This window comes from Lissotriton vulgaris, chromosome 3_1 (assembly GCF_964263255.1).
Source record: "Lissotriton vulgaris chromosome 3_1, aLisVul1.2, whole genome shotgun sequence".
In the NCBI taxonomy this organism is placed as follows: Eukaryota; Metazoa; Chordata; class Amphibia; order Caudata; family Salamandridae; genus Lissotriton; species Lissotriton vulgaris.
In genome coordinates, this window is record NC_141689.1 from 399943021 (window position 1) to 399963528 (window position 20508).

A 20508-nucleotide genomic window follows, 5' to 3' on the forward strand; every position below is an offset into this window, starting at 1 on the left:
CCACTTTAATTGTTATTTCAGCATCGACCATTGATGTTGCCGTTGACTCATCTCAAACTAGCATCCAATCAACACAGGGTGTAACTCATCTGACGAGTGTTCAACCACAGGTGCAACAAGGAGAGTCGCAAGAAGAGGTGTAAGGAGAGTCGCAAGGAGAGGTGCAAGGAGAGTCGCAAGTAGAGTTGCAAGGAGAGTTGCAAGGAGAGTTGCAAGGAGAATTGCAAGGAGAATTGAAAGGAGAGTTGCAAGGAGAGTTGCAAGGAGAGTTGCAAGCAAAGGCGCAAGTAGGGTTGCAAGGAAAGATGCAAGGAGAGGCACAACTGCACACAATGCTTGTTCCTCCAGAAGTAGCAGGAGATGAGGAAATCAAGATTCATGCTGAGGTATCAGCCGAGCAAGCCACTCTGAGTCCTGATGATCCATTGTCTTCCAGATCCCCAGCAAGGAAAAGGAGGGCTAGTACAAGTTCTTCTTCAAGCCCCCTTCATTCTGATGATCTAGATCTTGATTGGCACCCACCAATTCAGTCTGAAAGGGAGGCACGCCATGAGCGGACAAAGCTAGGTAAAAGAAAGGTTCCCGCAAGGCTTCCACTTATGGGTGATGACGAAGAAGCAGTAGAAGTCGTGTATTCTGCTGCTGATGAAGAGTCTGACGATGATGACCCAGTCATCACAGTCATCACTCCAGCCCCAGCGGGCATGCAACAGACAGACATTTTTACTCTATCCTGAAATGCTGCCATGCGGGATATGGGCGGCGTGGCGCTGGTACCATCACCAACACAGGTAACTACTACACCAACACGACCTACAGCTGCCATATTTTCTCTTCAGAAGGGCTGGCAGGGACCTCCATCCAGCTTGACCTCCGTTACCTCAAGTAGTGGTGCTGTAACTGTAAGTGCACAACAGAGACAAATTCGGCCATGCCCATCCTCCACTTCATCTGGCATTGAAAGTACCAACTCCACCACCACCAGAAATCTACACTCCCCAGTTTGGGACTTCTTTATTATTAGCAAAAAGGTGGAAAACCTAGTTATTTGTTCGATTTGTAAACAAGTAGTTATTCGGGGTAAGCTTGGTACCAACTATGGTACCGGAGGCCAGAGAGGTAATCTAAAAAAACACCACATTATCCAGTGGGAGACACGCCTAAGTAAGATCCGGGAAGCCAAAAGTACAAATCCAAATGTATCTATTGATATTGAATCTGATGATGACAAGGGGCTGATCGTGCAGGGGGGAGGTGAAAAAGCGACAGGCATTTTTTCTGGTACACACAGTACCCCTGGCAGCAGCACTGCAGTGGTAGTGCCAACACCCTCTATCCCAGCAACATCTATGAGGCATAGTAAGAGTCTGGTAGAGACACCAATGTGAAAAATTACATCATTGAGCCTAACTGGGTTGAAGAAGTCTGGATCATCGTCATCACATATGAAAATGGTCCAGACCACCATTGTGAGAAGTTGGCCTGGTATATAATGCTCACTAATTGTAGTGATCACTTTGTACCATGCCAAGCAACCCTTATGATGATTGGTTGTAAGTCAACCTTATAGACCAGTTATCCTAGTGGTAACGTGGACAAAGCAGTCTTAGGCTAAACTCTGAAAGGCATGTGAAGCCAGCTGTATTACCATACACAACCCCCTTGAATACCAAATGAAAGGACACCAGACAGATATATATTGAAAATATATATTGGTTTATTAACTAAAAGTATCCATTGGACTCTTTATGAGCACAGAAGCACAAGCGTTGAACACAAGACAGTTTAAAATACACAAAAGTTGCACAATATGGATGAGCTCTAGGGGCCACCTAAACCATATACTAAGAAAGTGGTATAAGGGATACCAATCAGAACGGAAACAGGCCTAGGGCCTTGGGAATCGCTGGAGCTATTCGAGACTAGCAGTGACTACGTCGGGAAAGGCCAGCGGGACTCGGGTGCAGTGTTTAAAGTGCACGCACTCACCAATGCAAAGTCTATGGTGCGTAAAAAGTACAAAGTTAGTTAGTTCGAAACCTTCCGAGTGACCTAGAAAGCTGAAACTTGAGACACAGGCCCTAGAGGTGTTTACCAGTGTAGGAACACCGGCGGCGCTGAGTTACCTCACCCACAGGAAGCGGGTGCACAGGGTCGAAGTAGTGTCGGGTTTCGTCACGCTGGCCGATGGTGCTTGGAGCTGAAGATGCTGCAGACGGCTCGATGTGAAGAGTTCCGGTGGATCCAAGGATGGATCTGAAGATGTGAAGACCTGAAAGCAGAGGGGACAATGTTCAAAGTCACTAGCCAGTGACTACCGTGGAACCAGATTGGAACCAGGCGATGTCGGGTGCAAACAGGCCTTGAGGTGTAGCTTCTCTCTGCAGCCACGTGGACACCGAGGGTCGAGGACGTCCAGGAGTTAGTCACGAGCTGTCGTAAGCAGGCTTCTCGCTGTTACTTGTGTTGGCAACTTGATTGTAGCAAACAAGCCTTGGCTAATGCAAGCCATGCAGGAATCAAGAAATGCTTACCACTCGGACCAGCAAGGTCAGAGCGGGGGCTCCTTTCTACAGGAGCTAGGGCAAGTCTGGAGCAACTAGACCCGCAGTGTAGTTCTTCCGTTTCGTCGCCAAGATGGCCGCTGACCACGTGGCTAGTGGCCGGGATGGCGCGTCGAGTGGCACAATGCAAAAGAGCCCCACGCAGATCGTGGAGATGCTGGGGGGCTGATCTTTGGTGCAAGGGCTGCTCGGTGGTGGGGGTTCTCAGTCCCCAAAGCACAATGTCGAGGGTGCCTCAGTTGCTGCGCTGTCAGCTTTTCCGGTGTCTTCCAAGGGGTCCAGTCCCACATCTCTCGGTGCCTCCACGGGTCCCTTCTTTGCAGGGACTGTGGATCGGGCTGTGAGAAGTCTGGGAGTCTGGGTCTTGTCAGGCTTTGGGCTCGGGCTCTGGCGGGAGGTGGCGGCAAAGCAGACGTCGAGTTTCTGGTTGGTGCCTTCTTTCACAGGGTGGCCACTCCTAGGCCACAAGGGAGATTCTCTTAAGTCTTCTGAGCAGCAGAATGTTGAAGTCCAGTCTTCTTCTTTGTTTAAAGTTGATTCAGGATGATCTGCCGTGCAATGGCACTGCTCCCACTCTTATTCCCAATTTACTTAAAGCCACTGGTTACTTTAATCAAGACCCATAAAATGAAAACAGTAAACTATGCGGACGACACCCAGCTCATTCTCTCATGGGAAGGGGAAAACTCCATCCCCTTGGAAGCTTTCCACGACTGCCTAAGAGACACTGCAGGCTGGTTACACCGTAATTCCCTCCAATTCAACTCCTCTAAAACCGAGGTTTTGTTCTGTCCCGCGAGCCGAATCCCTCGCCTTTTGCCTGTGGAGTTCTGGCCCCCGGAAAACCCAGATAAATCTCAACCTGTCGCCAGTGTTCGCAATCTGGGCGTCATGCTAAATAACAACCTTAGCATGGAAACGCAGGTTACCAGAACAGTCGCTACCTGCTCGGCCCTTATGCGCTCATTACGTAAAATCTTGCCACTACTACCAGCCCAGGCCCGATCATTGATAGTCAGGTGTACTATTCTTAGTCGCCTTGACTATTGCAATGCCCTCCTGCTCGAATCTCCTACGGTACTTTTGGACAGACTCCAACGAGTCCAGTCGGCAGCAGCCAAATTGGCCCTTGGCTGGACCAGGAGATCCTCGGCCACAGCTGCTTTAGCCGAGCTACATTGGCTTCCCTTGAAGCAACTAATAGCCTTCAAGGCTCTCTGCTTGGTCTTCAAAGCATTACACGGATCAGGACCAAGACCCCTACAACAAATGTTTTCTTGGTATATCCCAACCAGAACTCTACGATCCGCGACTGCCTGCCTTGTGACGGTTCCCAGATTTAAGAAGGCCAGGATCGGGGGAAGATCTTTCAGAGTAGCTGCTGCCAAGCTCTGGAACAGTCTGCCTGCTGATATTCGTCAAATTCCACAGCTCCTACCTTTCAGGAAACAAATAAAAACATGGCTCTTCCCCTAGTTCTCCCCCGCCACATCCACCCCCCATAATCAAATTTCCATTGCCTCTAACTCAGGAGTAAGCTTTTTCAGCGCCAGGATACCTGCCAGGTGACAGCCGCGCTTTACAAGTGTTTTAAATAAAATAAATAAATAAATCTGAGGGGTGGATCACCTACTAGGTCCCTGCTCTGGGTGGGACCAGGAAGGGGGGCGGTTACACCCCCTTTCCTTTGTCCAGCTCCTCGCCAGGCCTGGGTCTGGAAAGTCCCAGGACCGGTTTGGACTGGCATATGCACGGGGACACCTTGTGTGCCCAGGGCATGTCTCAATCTATTCAGCCCTGTCCTACCCAATAGACAAAACCCTGTCTGGGGTAGTGCTCGCACCTCCCAAGGCAGGAAACCCTTTGTCCAAGCCTCCCTCGCTGGAAGGACTCCCAGCAGCAGGAGGTCAGACTTGTGTCTGTGGTGGCAGCATCCATTTTGTGATGCTAAGGCTCTGGTTAACTTTAACCGGGGTTAGGGCTACACACATGTCGTGTCCCTCTAGAAGGGTGTAATGCTATCCCCGTCAACAGAACTGTTGAGGGGATAGTATTCCAATTCCTATGACACCTTACTCGACATGTTTTGATAAAGCCAAACCAAAGATAGCATATAACCGTGAGGATTATAATGCACTTAAGAGTATATGGTATGGCAATATCCCGGAACAACTTAGTGAGTGGTTCCCGACAGCTGCAGACAGGCTCAGCTCATGCTAGAGCACCATCTCACATGTTTCCAAGCACTCTGCCTCCAGGATTGATGAGGCCTTCCATAGGAGTGGCTGATAGGAACATATGTTTCCAGTTTAAGGTTAGATATCGGGATACTATATCTAAGCAAGAGGTGATTACACCAACTTACCCCAGCTGAGTGATCAGCCAGTTGTGTCGAATATGGAGGCCAGGCCAGGGGTGGCACAATACATGCTGCAGCCCCTGGTAGGCCTTGGATGCACCTATGCCCTGGGTACCTATGGTACACTGTTACAGGGGCCAATAAGGTGAACCAGTTCCAATTCGTAATGCACCTAAAGTGCATTGGCAGTAATTTAGAGAGAGAACAGCAGGCTGTGGGTCTGATTAGCAGGCCCACAGCCACATTAAGTCATAAACCAGTAAAGCAAAAAGCAAAAATTTGGGGTGACCATAGGATAGCAGACCCTACTCTCCTACAACCATTAAAAGCATGTTTTGGTCGGAGGCGCCATTTGAACGCAACTACCCAACTGCACGTCTGTATAATGCAATGCTGACTAAAATGCTAGCGCTGGACCTTCTCCCTTTTTCCTTTGTGGAAGGGGTGGGTTTTCTAGAATTTGTGGCAACAGTCTGCCCTGAATGGAAGGTTCCTAGCCGGTCCTATTTTGCCAGAGATGCGGCACCAGCACTACATGAAGATGTGCTGGAAGTGATTGGGGCAGCTTTGCAGAAGAGTGCTGTTCACACTATCCACCTGACAACAAACATGTGGACCAGTTGCCAAGTCGTTGATTACATGCGCATCACTGCACACTGGGTCTCTTTTGCGGGGGTTAGAGATAAGATAGCTGCAGGTGTTGACAGTGTCACAATTTTCAACCTACTCGGAAACATGCAACAGTAGCCATGTTTGCCATGGAGAAATCTCATACTGCAGTTAACATTTTGGAGGAGTTTAACAGTAAGGTCTATAAATGGCTGCTGAATGAATGATGGTGGCTATTTCAGAGTGTCGTGTTTGGCGCACAACATTAACATTATTGTTCATGATTTCTTGAAAAAAGAAAACACAGTCAGCAAGTTACTGACCACCTGCCCAAGAATCTGCACACATTTCAGCCATTCTTTTAAGGCCCGGAAGCAGCTGAGGATCATTCAACGTAACCGTAGAGTGCCAGTCAGAGGACTCATCCAGGAGGTGGCAACACGTTGGAACTCAACCTTCTACATGCTTGAGCGTCTATTTGAGCAGTACTTGGTAATCAATGAGTTTGTCTTTAACGCACGGACTGCTGCTATGAAAGACATGAGGCTAGAGGTGGAGGAATAGGACCTAGTTAAAAGCCTGACAGACATGCTTCGTCCTTTTGAGGTCTTCACCCATGAAATTAGCAGGGAGGACTTTAGTTTGGGCAAAGCTATCCCATTGTTGCACATGCTAGAGCACCAAGTGAAGGCGGTGTCTTCAACGTTCTGAGTTGATGCTGAAAAGCAAGGCGCATATCTGTTGGCGGAGAGCTTAATAAACCGCCTAGCTGACAATGTAAGGCTTAAAGGCATATATTCAGAACAACATTACATTTGTGCCACTATTCTGGATCTACGGTACAAAAAGGCACTGGCCAGCAATGCATTCATTCCTTTTTATGAAGAAGATGTTTCAAAGTACAAACATGGATTAGCTCTGTCAGCCACTCGGTTCGAAAAAGAGCGGCAGGAAATTTAAGGAACCATCAAAAGTAGTACTGAAGCAGCAGTCCATCCGGTATCAAGGTCTCCTTCTGTGGCCAAAGGCAGCCACTTTCCCTCAGAGCCGTTAAAGACACCAGCAACCGGATCATCACCTGCACCAGGCCCAGCCATAATATTGTCGGGAGCGGATTGGATAACTCATCAAGGGTTTGCTTGTTCCAGTGTTGATGCAAAGTCAACAGATAGTACGCAGGCCTATCTGGATGACCCAACAGAGGTCTTCATTGATCATAACCCATTGGTGAATTGGTATGGGAAAAGGCGTCAATGGCCACCGATCACCAGGCTGGCTATAAATTATTTGGCTTGCCCACTCGCAAGTGTGTCTTCTGAACGTGTTTTCAGTGCTGCTGGTGTGGAGAGGTTAACAATGATCAAGATGAATCAGCACTTCATACCACCAGATTACAAAATACGTGAATCCACGCAGGAAGAAAAGGACACCGACTTAGGTGACGGAAGTTCTTCTCTGTTAGCTGACCTACTACATGTTCAATTCACAGAGTTTGAGGACGAGCTCTACTTCCCTGACAACTAGGATTGAAATACTTACTTTTTTTTCTTCCATCCTTATTGACTTTTATTTCTGTGTGTCTTTCTTTGATTTGCAACTGTTAGCACAACAAAACTTTAATGACAACAAATCCATCAACAGCAGTGCCTTCATCTTATTTCCATATTGAAGGTGCCACTGTCTGCATTCCTGAAGTTCACAAGTTCACAACTCAGTCATGCTCCTCTATCCTCCCCCTCCAGACTCCCCCTATCCATTTCCCTCAAGGCAGATGGCAGGATTACGCAGAATCAAGAAACTGTCCCTTCGTAGAAGAAGTGGGACTGGAATGACTGACTATGCTGACTGTTACTTCTGAAATTGACAGGAGAGGCTGTCCAGTGGCCCTTCACTAAGAATAAGATGCTGACAGTTGAAACAGGTAATGAATGATGAGATGGCATGCAATGGACAACAGTGGCTGTCTGGTTCTGATGAAAGCAATTGTTGTTTGTTTGTTGTACATGAAGTGAATCCTATCTATGTGTTCTGTTATTATTATTTAATCTTTTATACACTAAATGTAACTCAAGTGTACTCTGTTTACCTTGTTTAATACAAATTGTATTTCTACTGCAGGGGCCACTACGTTGCATTTTTCAATATGGAAAATGTCTTTGGACTCACTGTTTGTAGACTGTGCCTGCATGAACATCATTGGGTTTGCCAACAGCATGATGATGATGATGAGTCATTATGACCAAAGTTACATAATATCTTTACAGTCACTCACTGGGATGGATGGATCATCATCGTCAATTTACGGAAGAACTATTGCCTTTTAGTGAGTGGCAAACAGGTAAACAAGTCAACAACAACCACAGTAGAACTACATGTCTGACTAGTCGTGATATAGAATGGTCGAGTCAGTGTAGTAGTGCTATGCCAGAGTCCAGACAGTGGTTCACGTAAAATTGCGGCTATGTGGCTTGCTGTATAAAATTAGATCTGCTTTGTCTGTCTGTCTGTGTCAAAGAGGTATGCTACATGGAGGTTGGTTCACTCAGTGGTGCCTGCCATGACTGTCTGCATGGTCCTGCCCCTGGCCTGCTGAGTACTATAATTATCCTGGAAACAGAGACTCAGAGTTTAGAAATGATGCATGTATGTAACACTGTCGCCTCTGAAAGTGAAAGTGTTATTTTTGCACTATACACCGTACCTTATATTTTTCCTCTGTGGTGTTTTAATATCCCTTTCTGTTTTTCCATCGACAATTACAGGCCGGCACTTACCCTGTGCGATGGGAAAAACATTAACTTCGGCTTACCAAAGCAATTCCGCATCCGCCAGGCAGGCAGTGGACAGTGTGGTCACCAAGATTGATCGACGGAACGCCCGATGAAATGGAGGAGTACCGGGACAAAGAGGAATAGCTGGATGCATGCAACTTCTCAATTTGACCAGGACAACTACAACAACATACAGTTGCTTGTCCTCATCTTTTAAATAATGTCATTGTTGTGAACTTCTATGAGGATTGTATCCAAAGATTTGTTTTTCTTGTTATTTGTCCATGCTGTGTTTTTTTTCTCTCTCCAAAAAACTTTCCCAAAAACCCCCATTTTCATCCATTTTTCAAACCCTAACCCTCTTACCCCGGGCTGTGTGGTTTTCTTCAAGGTGTGTGAGTAAATTACACCAAAATTCCACACGCTTGCTGGGGAGGATACGGCCAAAGAAACAGAAAATCAATTTAAAGGCATGTCAAGTTATCCACGGATATATTCCTATTCTGCTTGACACACACCGATGAGTATTTTCAAATCATTTCAGAATTTGATGTCCGCCATCTAGTGGATTTATCAACAACAACATCCTCCGACAAGTGACGAAAGCTTACACTGCTGTGTCCTTCAGTACTAGTGCTTGTAGAAGCCATAATCCACACAACTACTAGTTAACTTTTGATTGAATACTTTAGCATTGCTTATGCTACAATTTAATTTATGGCACTGTTCTTGTGTACTGTACTATCCTACTGTTCTAATGCTCCTCTCAGGTCACTTAATGTCTTATTTCCATTTTTTTCACATGCTGCAACTGCCAGTGTGTACCACTACTACTACCACCACAACAATGCCATTTCATCCGTCCAGGATTCCATAGCCAACCTTAATCGCCATTTGCCATGCAGCCAGCCCTGTGTCTAGCCCGATTCTCAAACACTAATCACAGTTAAGATAAGCATTTTGAGGGGGGAAGAATAATGGAGTAGGAGCAGAGGATAGACTGACAGTAGTACTAGTAAAGTAGTAGGACAATTGAATTCACTAACTCTGTCAGTGGCACTTTTGTAGAAATTTGGGCGATTATTACTTAGACAATTTGAATCAAGCAGCCAGTTAAGTTTCAGGAATACAAACATACAGTTAATCCCCCCCTGCCTCCCCCACAAACCATAAAAACGTGTATGCTATGTTTAAGTTGAAAATAAATTATTATTTTGACCCTAACAAAAATAAATTATCCCGCAAGACCCGACCCACCCCCCTCCCTAACCCCAACCAATGTCCATGAAATGTCCAATAGTCCAAAAGCCCCAACGCTCAATTCCCACCCCCCAAAAAGTCATTAGAAAAAGGGCAAGGGACAGTCTCTACTTTCGCCGGCGCTGTCCTGTGGCCAAGTGGTCGCGCAGCTCTCTACAGAGAGACTTAAGCAGGGCTTTCTGCCTCGACAGTGTCACCACCTGCTGCTCAAGGCAGGCCACTCGCAGGTTCAACCGGTGCATCTGAGCCTTGGAGGCACTGTGGGGGGCAGCTGTTGTTTTCGCTGCTCGGCGGCAGACGGTGGCTGCTGGACCACGGCGCCACAGGCTGGAGGATTGCACTGACTGTATGACCCAGGGGCAGCGGAGGAGGATGCAGCTGTTGTGGATGTAGTAGTAGACTGCGAGTCATCCTCCACCTCCTGGGCCACCAGCCGCCGATATTCGGCGACAATTGCCTCCAGCTTCTGGTGCCTGAACCGGATAGCCAACTCCTTCCTAGATAGTTTAGAAGGAGTATCTATATGAAGAAAGAGAAAAATACTGTAACCAATACTCTTTAAGATTAACACAAAATAGTTCAACATAAAGTTGTGTAACAGTAGCACTAGCAACTTGCAAGCACAGTACATAACATTTGTGGCATGTATCTATCTAACCTCCCACTTTGTCGGCCTTTGCTCTAACATTATTGGGAGTTTCAGAAATTCTACTAGCACTATATGGACTCACTACATTAGACTCAGACAGTACACCAGTCTTCTTCTTCTCTCTTGTTTAGCGAAATTAGTACGTAAACTTGCAGAAGCCGGCATAATGCCAGCGCAGTCTGCTTGCTCCCAAGAAAAACAGACGCAAGCCATGGTGACGCAGACTTGCAATACTGTTACCAGTCCAGTACATGCAGGTGGTGATTGGTGAAGCTCTTACTTTTCTATTTCCTGGAGGTTATTTTCCTTTGTGACCGTGATATTATGGCTAACCCTCCTCCTACTTTAATGCCAGGTCGGCTGATCCCGACCAGTTGGTAGTCCAGAGGGATTGCTCGGGTAATGTCAGGGTTGAAGGTGTCTTTTATCCAAGTCTCAGTGAGGAACATCAGGTCCAGGAGTTCGAGTTTAGGGACAGCCAGATATCACCAGAGTGCCATGGGAGGGACCAGCAGTTGGGGAGACAGGCTTTCATCTCCAGTGGGGGGGTTTGGTGTGGCTCCTCTTTTTTACATACTCGAGGGCTAACGGGAGAATGGTGGATATAGAAGGGGCAGTCCTTGCACACAAAGTGCTTGCTGAGCAGCCAAGCGGAGTTGCACTTAATGTTATTTAAGCCGGACTCGGGCCTCAGAGCTAATATTTGAGACCTTGATCAACAGGTTCGTTTGGTAGGGGGGTCAGGAACAGCATGGCACTGGTCGCGATACAGGCACGGACGGGCGCAGACGGGCTAAGGGCAGGGGTAGGGGCGGGATATCAAGTGGTAGGAGTGAGCAGCGGTACAGACACAGGTAAATACACAATAAAAAAGTTTTAAAAAGAAATCAGGGCAAGATAAAATTCAGGCACAACCTGCAATAGCTAGCGCGACTAGGGTAAGCGCGCGTCCACAGCGAACAGATTACAGCCTGGCCTTAAATGGCTGACGCGCTACCCCGTGGCTCCACCCTCCCAGCTTTGTCTCTGGCGATTGGCCGCCCTACTCTCCACATCAATCAGGCCGAGCCCGTGCTGGACTGGGGTAGGGGCAGGATATCAGGCGGTAGGAGTGAGCAGCGGCACAGACACAGGTAAATACACAGTAAAAATATATTTTTTTAAATATTTTTAAAAATCAGGGCAAGATAAAATTCAGGCACAACTTGCAGCAGCTAGCGCGACTAGGGTAAAGCACGCGTCCATACTATAGCACCAATTTTTAAGAAAGGGAACAGTGGAGACCCTAGGTGCTGTCACTCGATACTCCTTTTAAACTCCACTGTAAAATAATATGGGGAGGGTGATTCTTGCCAGACTGGAACCCTGGGCTATGGATAACCATATATTTTCTGATTGTCAATATGAGTTTAGGAGAGAAACTGGCACGGCGGAGCAGGGCATCAATTTGCATATAATAATAATCAAATACACAGTAGCACCCCAGGGAAAATCCAACTCCAACTCTGTTTTGCAGACCTGAGCAGTGCATTTGATTAGGTGAATCACTGTATATTGTGGCAGACTTTAGCCAAAATGGGCACTCCAGTCAATATAATATGCCATCTCTCACAGCTAACAGCTTGTGTGCACTTTGGGAAAAAGGGGAACTCACAGATAAATTCAAGGTAACAAAAGGCATTAGGCAGGGTTGTGCCTTGGCCCCTTTTTTATTTTTGTGATATCAATGAGGTGGACACTATGCACCAAAGCTTATTTGCAGATACACCCAAAATTGGTATGCGCATTCCCCTTTTTCACAATGTGCAGATGATGAGGTGCTGATATCAAAGACAGCTAGCGGCCTCTAGCTTTTAATAGATAACTCTGTTTCCTTCATGGAAGGCAGAAGATTAAAACTTAACCTGACTAAAACATGTTCCATGGTCTTCCGAAAGGAAAGTAAGAAGGGCAGGGCACAATTTGTAACAATGCAAATGATTGAAAAAGTTAAAACATTTAGCTACCTGGAGAAGTGTGGCTCAAGTGGAGAAGTGTGGTTCAATGATTAGAGCGGAAGACCCTGATGCAGAGGTCTAGCCCAGGACCAGTGTTCAATTCCCCACCTCGGCAGGTCTTGGGCTAAAAAATTCCACGGACCTGATAATTCTCGCCTCGGTGCGTATTCCAATCATGGAGTCCCACTTTGCAACTCTGGGCAATAGCTTGCTTAATCTCCACAACGGCCCCCACAACGCTAAGGATGCCTGGCCTCCACCTTGAGGGGTGCCCAGGAGTTGACGCCTCACAGGGAAAGCCAGGATGGGTTCCACAGCGGTATTCGTACAAGCGCCTTGAGACCCTTGCAGGTGATTAGTGCTCTATACAAGTATGAATTTTATATCCTATTTTCACAGGATGGGTTCTGGGGAACCTATTTAAGAATGCCAACTTAAAATATTTAGCATTTTCTTTAACTTTGCCAATATAATTGGAATGAAATCCAGCACAGAAATGGGGAAATTGCATAAAAGCAAATGCCTCCCAGTTGCAATATATAGGCACCAATCTGGGGCATAACAAATAGTTAACAGGTCCAGACACAGGAAAATGCCATATTAAGGACACTACTAGCAGTCCCATGCTCGACCACATCTTATATAATCCATAAAGAACCTGACCTCTTGTTTATTGAAGATCACATTCATCGTAGTAGCATTATCAAATTGCATAGTATTTGGTCAAAACAAGGCACACATTTTACTAGTACCATCATAAGCTATTATCTAGAATTTGACCATTATAAAATAATCTCCTGGTGTAGGTACATAAATGGCCTCTTCAAGAAAATTGTAATGTTTGGGTCCTTGTGGTCATTCTATAATTCAGCAAGAAAGAATTGAGAACCATCTTTTTGGGAATCATGGGTACTCGCAGAGATTCATGTCGTTGAACTAAGCTGTCACTGAAAAGTTAATGCAGGGGCCCGATACAACAAGCGATACAAGATTATCTGACTCTGATGATTTTATTGGACTAGACCACACTTCCAACTAATCCATCCTTTGCATTTCCCAAATTAAAGGCATGGTCATCAAATATACCCAAGTGCTCATACAACGGATAAGCTGGTCAATCCACTATGCATTTCATGCTGTTCTGTACATTTTATAGACATCAGATTAAGAGTACTCTGCCCCTATTCCTATCTCAGGGTCTCATTTATTATCAGGTGTCCTTTGATTTTTTAATGAAATTGGCAGATGTTTACACGTTACGCCATCAAGAATGCAATCAGGATACCCTAATCTTTAAGGCACCTAGATGGGCTATGTTATGAGTCAGTTTAAATTATCACCCCAGGTCTTTAAGCCTACTCCCTTTTCTACGCTGACAACTAACATGCAAAGCCGTGTTTAGCCACAAAACAAACACTGGGTTTACAATACCCTTTTTTTAGCTAGAGGGTTTGTATTTTATTTTTTATTTTAATTGTTTTCTCTTTGCTATGCCTTCCACAATTATTATTAATATGTTTTCTAAGAGTTTTGACTGTTGTGCTCTAACGACTATATTACCATTCAAGAGTTCTCATGGAGTGCGTAGTATTTTCCACGTTTACAAATCTCAGATCTAATTTTCACCCATTTTAGTATTTGGGATGAATACTGTGTTTCTCTAGGAATTTAGAAATCTGTTTAAATAGGATGGCTATAAGTGCTGTCTATAGAAATATAGGGGCATATTCACAAGGAGCTATCGCAGAATTACCTGCACTTTATTGCAGCTAAAGTCGAAATAAATTTACCCCATCATTCACAAGCTGGTACTAACAGCCCACAGCACCGCTTTTCCCGCGATAGCAGCCGCAAGAAAACATCACTAGAGAGGATTTCCTCAACTATCACTAATGAGATGCAGGATAGGCGTTCCCGTGACAAAAGCCACAACCACACCACACTTCAACATTCACAGCAACCAGACAGATTGGCGATAAGATCACAAAACACGTGATAAGGCGCGTTAGCAGCAGGAATTTTACTCCAGCTCTGACCTGGTGTAAAGTCGGACGGCAGGCTGCACTACAATAGGGAGCCTAGCCCACAGCCCCACCAGAAGAACAACAGATGCCATGGAGCAACTGATCATGCCCACCGGACACCCAAGAGGGCCGCAACACCCACCACTGCCACACCCAGGACCCCTCCGGGCTCCCCCAGGCAAAGACATGCTACTCCAGCTACACCTAAACATGTACCAAAGAATCTGCCTGATGTCGTACAATCACAACTGGTGGCATGCATGTGTCGGGTCAGAAATGACCATCACACATAAACTATTGAAGCTAACAATTAGACTTTATTGAAAAAACACAGTAAACACATTAAGACACATGGCAGCTTCCCTCGACACATTCGGTAGGTCACAGCCTGCAAGACAAAAAAACATGATGAGAAGGAGTGTCCTGAGCAACATCAAAGGACAGAGAGAGCAAAGGAGAGAGAGAGAAGAGAGAGAGAGAGAGAGAAGAGAGAGAGAAAAGAAGAGCGAGAGAGAGAAGAATCGAGAGAGAGAGAGAAAAAGAGAAAGAGAGAGAAGAAAAAGAGAGGGGGAGAGAGAGAGAGATGACCCTGCGCACCCAGGCTACACCACTTGCCTGCTGCCACAATGTGTCTCTAACCACTTGCCGGAACGTAGAGCTGCACAAAACTGAAACAAAGCCGTCAACTGAAACAGAGTCCAGAGACATGACTGGCAGAGTACACACACTTGCCCAAGACAACATCACTCGCCCCCCACTGCACACCCAGCCACAGGCATCCCAGCCCCTCCCGCAGCCCATCTGAGCATGCCCACCCATGCACACACTGGCTTCACTGCTCACCTTTTGGCAACTGGGTGTAGACTGCAGTCCCACCACGTATCGCTGCAAGCCACAAGTCCGGGGCCTGCAGACATGGCATCCTCCGCACCATGCATCCACACTGCGCTGTCCACCAGGTAACTCGTCTGGTGCTGGGACCATATTACACCATGGCATGGTATGAACCAATGCACCCGGCAACATTGCAGCCTGCACAGTCGCTCAGTCCAATGGGTGCCACTAACTCTGTGACCCCGGATGTGCGCCACGTTGCGGTAGGCCCGTGCAGGATGCTGGAGCAGGCGACACTGCGGTCCAGCAAGTCACACAAATCCTGGGTAGTCCGGACCGCCAGGACGGGCTATCATCGCAGGCTGCACACCCACTCAGCAGCTCAAGGTGCCAATGACTCAGTGCACCCTAAGTCGCCGTTCTGTGGCAGGGTACCTGTGCCGGCCACAATGCAGCATCTACCACAATCCCTGTCCAACCCCAGTCAGCGTACCGTGGCGGGGTCCCTGCGCAGGTCGCTCTACAGCGACTGCCACAAACCCTGTGCAAACCCAGTTCGCTCCACGTGGTGGTAGGCCTTTGCCGGCCGCTAGGCCTCGGGTCGGCCATCCAGTCACCACCGGCAGAGGGGTATGTTGCGTCATCGTCATGCTTGATTCCGGTCCAGGAAAGACATGGCTTGGCAGTTCGGCCTGGACTGTTCCCATGAGGCACAGGGTCAAGGCTGATTTGCATATGGCCATGTCTGAACTGGGATGGTGTGGAGTGCAAAAAAAAAGATGGATTTAGGCCCAGATCTCTGTACTGGGGTGAATGTATGACATTGTTCTGCATTCTGTCCATCAACTGTTGTTTTGCGTTTTGTCACCCCGAGTGGGATGGGTATGCTCAGACGTGAGTCCCATGCTCTCCACACCACTGAAGTCAAGCTATCCTGGCTGAAGCCGGCTGAAAGCCGGAAACCGGTTCTAGAATGCTTGATTCCGGTCCAGGAAAGACATGGCTTGGCAGTTCGGCCTGGACTGTTCCCATGAGGCACAGGGTCAAGGCTGATTTGCATATGGCCATGTCTGAACTGGGGTGGTGCGGAGTGCAAAAAAACGATGGATGTAGGCCCAGATCTCTGTACTGGGTTGAATGTATGACCTTGTTCTGCATTCTGTCCATCAACTGTTGTTTTGCATTTTGTCACCCCGAGTGGGATGGGTATGCTCAGACGTGAGTCCCATGCTCTCCACACCACTGGAGTCAAGCTATCCTGGCTGAAGACGGCTGATAGCCATAAACCGGTCCTAGGATGCTTGATTCCGGTCCAGGTAAGACATGGCTTGGTAGTTCGGCCGGGTCTGTTCCTATGAGGCACAGGGTCAAGGCTGATTTGCATATGGCCATGTCTGAACTGGGGTGGTGTGGAGTGCAAAAAACGATGGATATAGGCCCCGATCTCTGTACTGGGGTGAATGTATGACATTGTTCTGCATTCTGTCCATCAACTGTTGTTTTGCATTTTGTCACCCCGAGTGGGATGGGTATGCTCAGACGTGAGTCCCTTGCTCCCCACACCACTGGAGTCAAGCTATCCTGGCTGAAGACGGCTGATAGCCAGAAACCGGTCCTTGGATGCTTGATTCCGGTCCAGGAAAGACATGGCTTGGCAGTTTGGCCTGGACTGTTCCCTTGAGGCACAGGGTCAAGGCTGATTTGTATATGGCCATGTCTGAACTGGGGTGGTGTGGAGTGCAAAAAAACGATGGATTTAGGCCCAGATCTCTGTACTGGGGTGAATGTATGACATTGTTCTGCATTCTGTCCATTAACTGTTGTTTTGCATTTCTTATATTTGCGGGATCACATGGTCTGTGACACCTGTGCCAGGTGGGTGTGGTGTGTTTGCAAACCTTCCCTCAGGGAGTGGCTGTGAAATGCTGACAACTTGACCAGTGACGTGCACAACACCAGTGAGTATGCCTGTGACGGGTAGCAACGAAGCCCCCCTGGGAGCGGGAGTGGTGTAGTCTGGCCTGCCATGCGCTGAAACAGGGCCAGGCTTGAGAAAATGACTTGTGGGCACTGGGCGTGGTTCAGTCCATGTCTGGGCTAGAAAGTGGCTGCTGCGTGTGTCCCTGTTGTGGTGTCCACGTGGCCCCTCACACAAATTGCCATGTTATCCCCTCTGACTGCAATCCCACAGATGTGCCTCATCGATGCAAGGGAAATCACAGTCCCTACATTCATCCACACATACAAACATGATTGAGGAAAGACATGAAACAGCCCTGTGTTTCTGGATGTTTATTGCACATCCAGTGCCTTTCAGCAGCTGGAGCAGTACAGTGCAATGCCGAATACACCACCCTGTATGTGCCTGTGGAGGGACTGCCAGAGTCCATCCGTAGAAGACAAGTACTGCGGAAGAGGAGGGGTGTAGTCCACAGTCTGGTCGCTGTGTCATTGGTAATCAAACTGGATGTGGTGGTCCATGTCGCTATCCAAGGTGAGTACATCAGAGTGAATACGGGGCCAGTGGAAGGTCATGAGGCCACGTGCAGGACCAACCAGGAACAGGCCAGGTGGCGGAAATGTATTTTATTGAGCCTTTCTGATTACAAGCCCATCCACGTCTTTTTTCCCGTATATTTACACTGTCCCTCCTGGGGGGGTTGCTGTACACTCTGTGGCACTGTGTGGCACTGTCACCTCAGGTGCCAGGGGTGGAATGCCTGCCACACTGTGTGGCAGAGACACCTTAGGTGACGAAGTGGTAAGGCCTGCCACACAGGGAGGCATTGTGGTATTGGGTTCCCAAGGCCTACATGCTCTGCAGAAATACCCACTTACACCGAAAGAACTGTTGGCACGGAAACTGAAAAGTACAAAAGACAAGTTTATTAAGACCCCATGGGGTGGTGGAACATTCCTACAGCACCCTTCGGTAATGCAAGAAGTATCGCACCGAACGTTGGTGCGAATCCTTCTTTTATACACTTTACAGGTAATAAAAAGATAGGCGGTACAAGGTTACAGAGTTTAGGTACATATATGGTCATTTTTGGAACACAGCCAACTCATGGGAGGGGTTACAATTCCACTGGTCAGTTTTGGCGGAACATTCCTGAGGGGTGACTGGTCAGTTGGGACTGTGCATGTACAGGCTTGACCGTTACTAAAAATAGCCTGTTGCTGGGCAAACTCGAGTGGTCAGCGGCACGGACAAAGGACTAAAGGGCATGCTGACCACGAGGCTGCTCATTCCCTAAAATGGCCGCCGTAGCATACAAAATGGCGTTTTCGAGTAAGGCCAAGTTAAGGGTAATAACATGTAGCAAAGCTAAGCGCTAACCCGGCCATTGTTAAATTACGACAGACGACCCTTTTAGCGTTTAGCTGAAGCTACCTCATAGTGGACGTAGTCGGAATACTCATCTTCGATATCAATTGACATTATTTGCGCTACTTCTTTATGAAGCATCAATTCTTTTCGGGCAAGAGCTCGTCTAGATGGAATACAGGCTGATAAACACATAGAACATAAGGCAGGGCCACATTGTATACATAAACACACAAAGAATAGTATCCCAACTATGATACATAAAATCGTCAGTAGCTTCCAGCCCCAAGTACTAAGTATTGACCAGAACCACCCCGAAAGAGTCCATGTACCATTGTCCGGGTGTATTTCAGCAGCGATTTTGTGGAGTTTGGAAATCGCATCATATACAGATGGCGAGTTATCAGGCACGTAAACACAACAGCTACTTCCGATAATTCTACATGCCCCCCCTCGATCAGCTAGAACCACATCAATAACCATTCGGTTCTGAAGCGTAACAATTCTGGATATTTGAAGTTCTTCCGTTATATTTCCTAATGCAAAAGCAGTATCGTTAGCTACAGCCTCAACAACACGGGCCAGTCGTCGTATTTTCCGACTGTTCAAAGCAGCCCCCACAAAGGAAAACAATCCCAAATTAAAGTCCACATATTGCTGTAAGGCAGTATCGGTCTGGTCGATATCATCCAAGACCACAGCACGTCTAACTCTATTAAACACAAAATCATGATAGAGCACATAATCATTGTGGTACATTGGTGGGGCAATAAATACAGGGGGCAATACAAAAGAGATATAGCATGTACCTAGCCATCCTAAAGGGAGCTGATGATAACCTTTATTACCACAAATGAAGTATGTATTTCGAGATGCGACAAATGATATGCCATTTGGACTGTCAAATGTAAGTGTAGTGTTACATTCACTTTTTCCAACCGGGATTGTACCTTTATTACGTATACAAAGATCAGCCTTAGTATCTATAACATTAATGACATGCGAGCTGGACATATTAATGTTCCTTTGATTGCTGTAAATTCGGGGTGCAGACACATTGTCGGGCGGTACTCTTCCCATTCAAATCGAGTACCCTCAGCTCGTGGATAGCCATCCCGGTCATGATAACATATCTTATTTAAACGGAAAAGCACCCCCCCTTTTGTTGGCCATCGTAAAGTGAATAGAAGAGTATACCAGGCATTACAGGAACCATTGTGCGAAAACGGGAGTGGGGTGAGCGGGGTGCCCCCTTTCTTCTGATGCCCAGGCAACATCCCGCACACCCAACAGTTAGAAGTGTTCGTCACATTGTGAGTATGATGCAAAATTTGAATGAAGCTATTGTTCAAGTAAGTCTGTCGGTGCAGTTCTTCATGATAGGGTAAGGTGAAGTGAAAATGTTCAGATGGAGCCGGGGTAGTCGGCAGCAAATGTTCTCGTACAGGCACCACAAAATCTACTACCCAGGCTATCACCCTATCACCACAATTGTCAGTACGAACAAGATGGCACCAAGAATTCTCTTGTCTCGTGATGCAGAAGACGCCATAGTTCAAAAGTTCACAATGTCTCAAATATACAACTACAAAAAAAATAAAAACGTTAGTGCTGAGCTCTGAGGTAGCCGTTGTTTTCTTCTCCGGGGTCAAGACAGTTGTCGCTACTCTTGGCAGAACTGGTCCCCCCCCCCCTTGAGATTCCCGGCTTCCGTTTCACAAACCCCAGAGCGGTAACCAACCAGTCTCGCACAAAAAAAAAATCTTCTTCCTATCTTGGCCGCAGATTGTAGCGTTGTCGTCCAGAAACAGTGTGGTCCGGGAAGGCTCCCTCAGATTCCGCCGACGTCACAGCTGGGCTCTTTTCTTTGTCCAAGATCTCTTTGTAGTCGGACAACACAGTAGGATTCACCAGGTCCGGAGAGACGCGACGGCAGTGAGTTGAATGCACCCACCGCTTTCTGTTGGTCACTCGCACAGCCGTTCGAGTCGCTAAGAGGACCTGCTCGGGGCCACGCCACCTCGGTTCCAAGCTGTTCGCTCTCTCAAACGACTTCACCATGACATAATCTCCAGGACGGAGATTATGGGCCTCTCCAATGGAATTGTCGGGG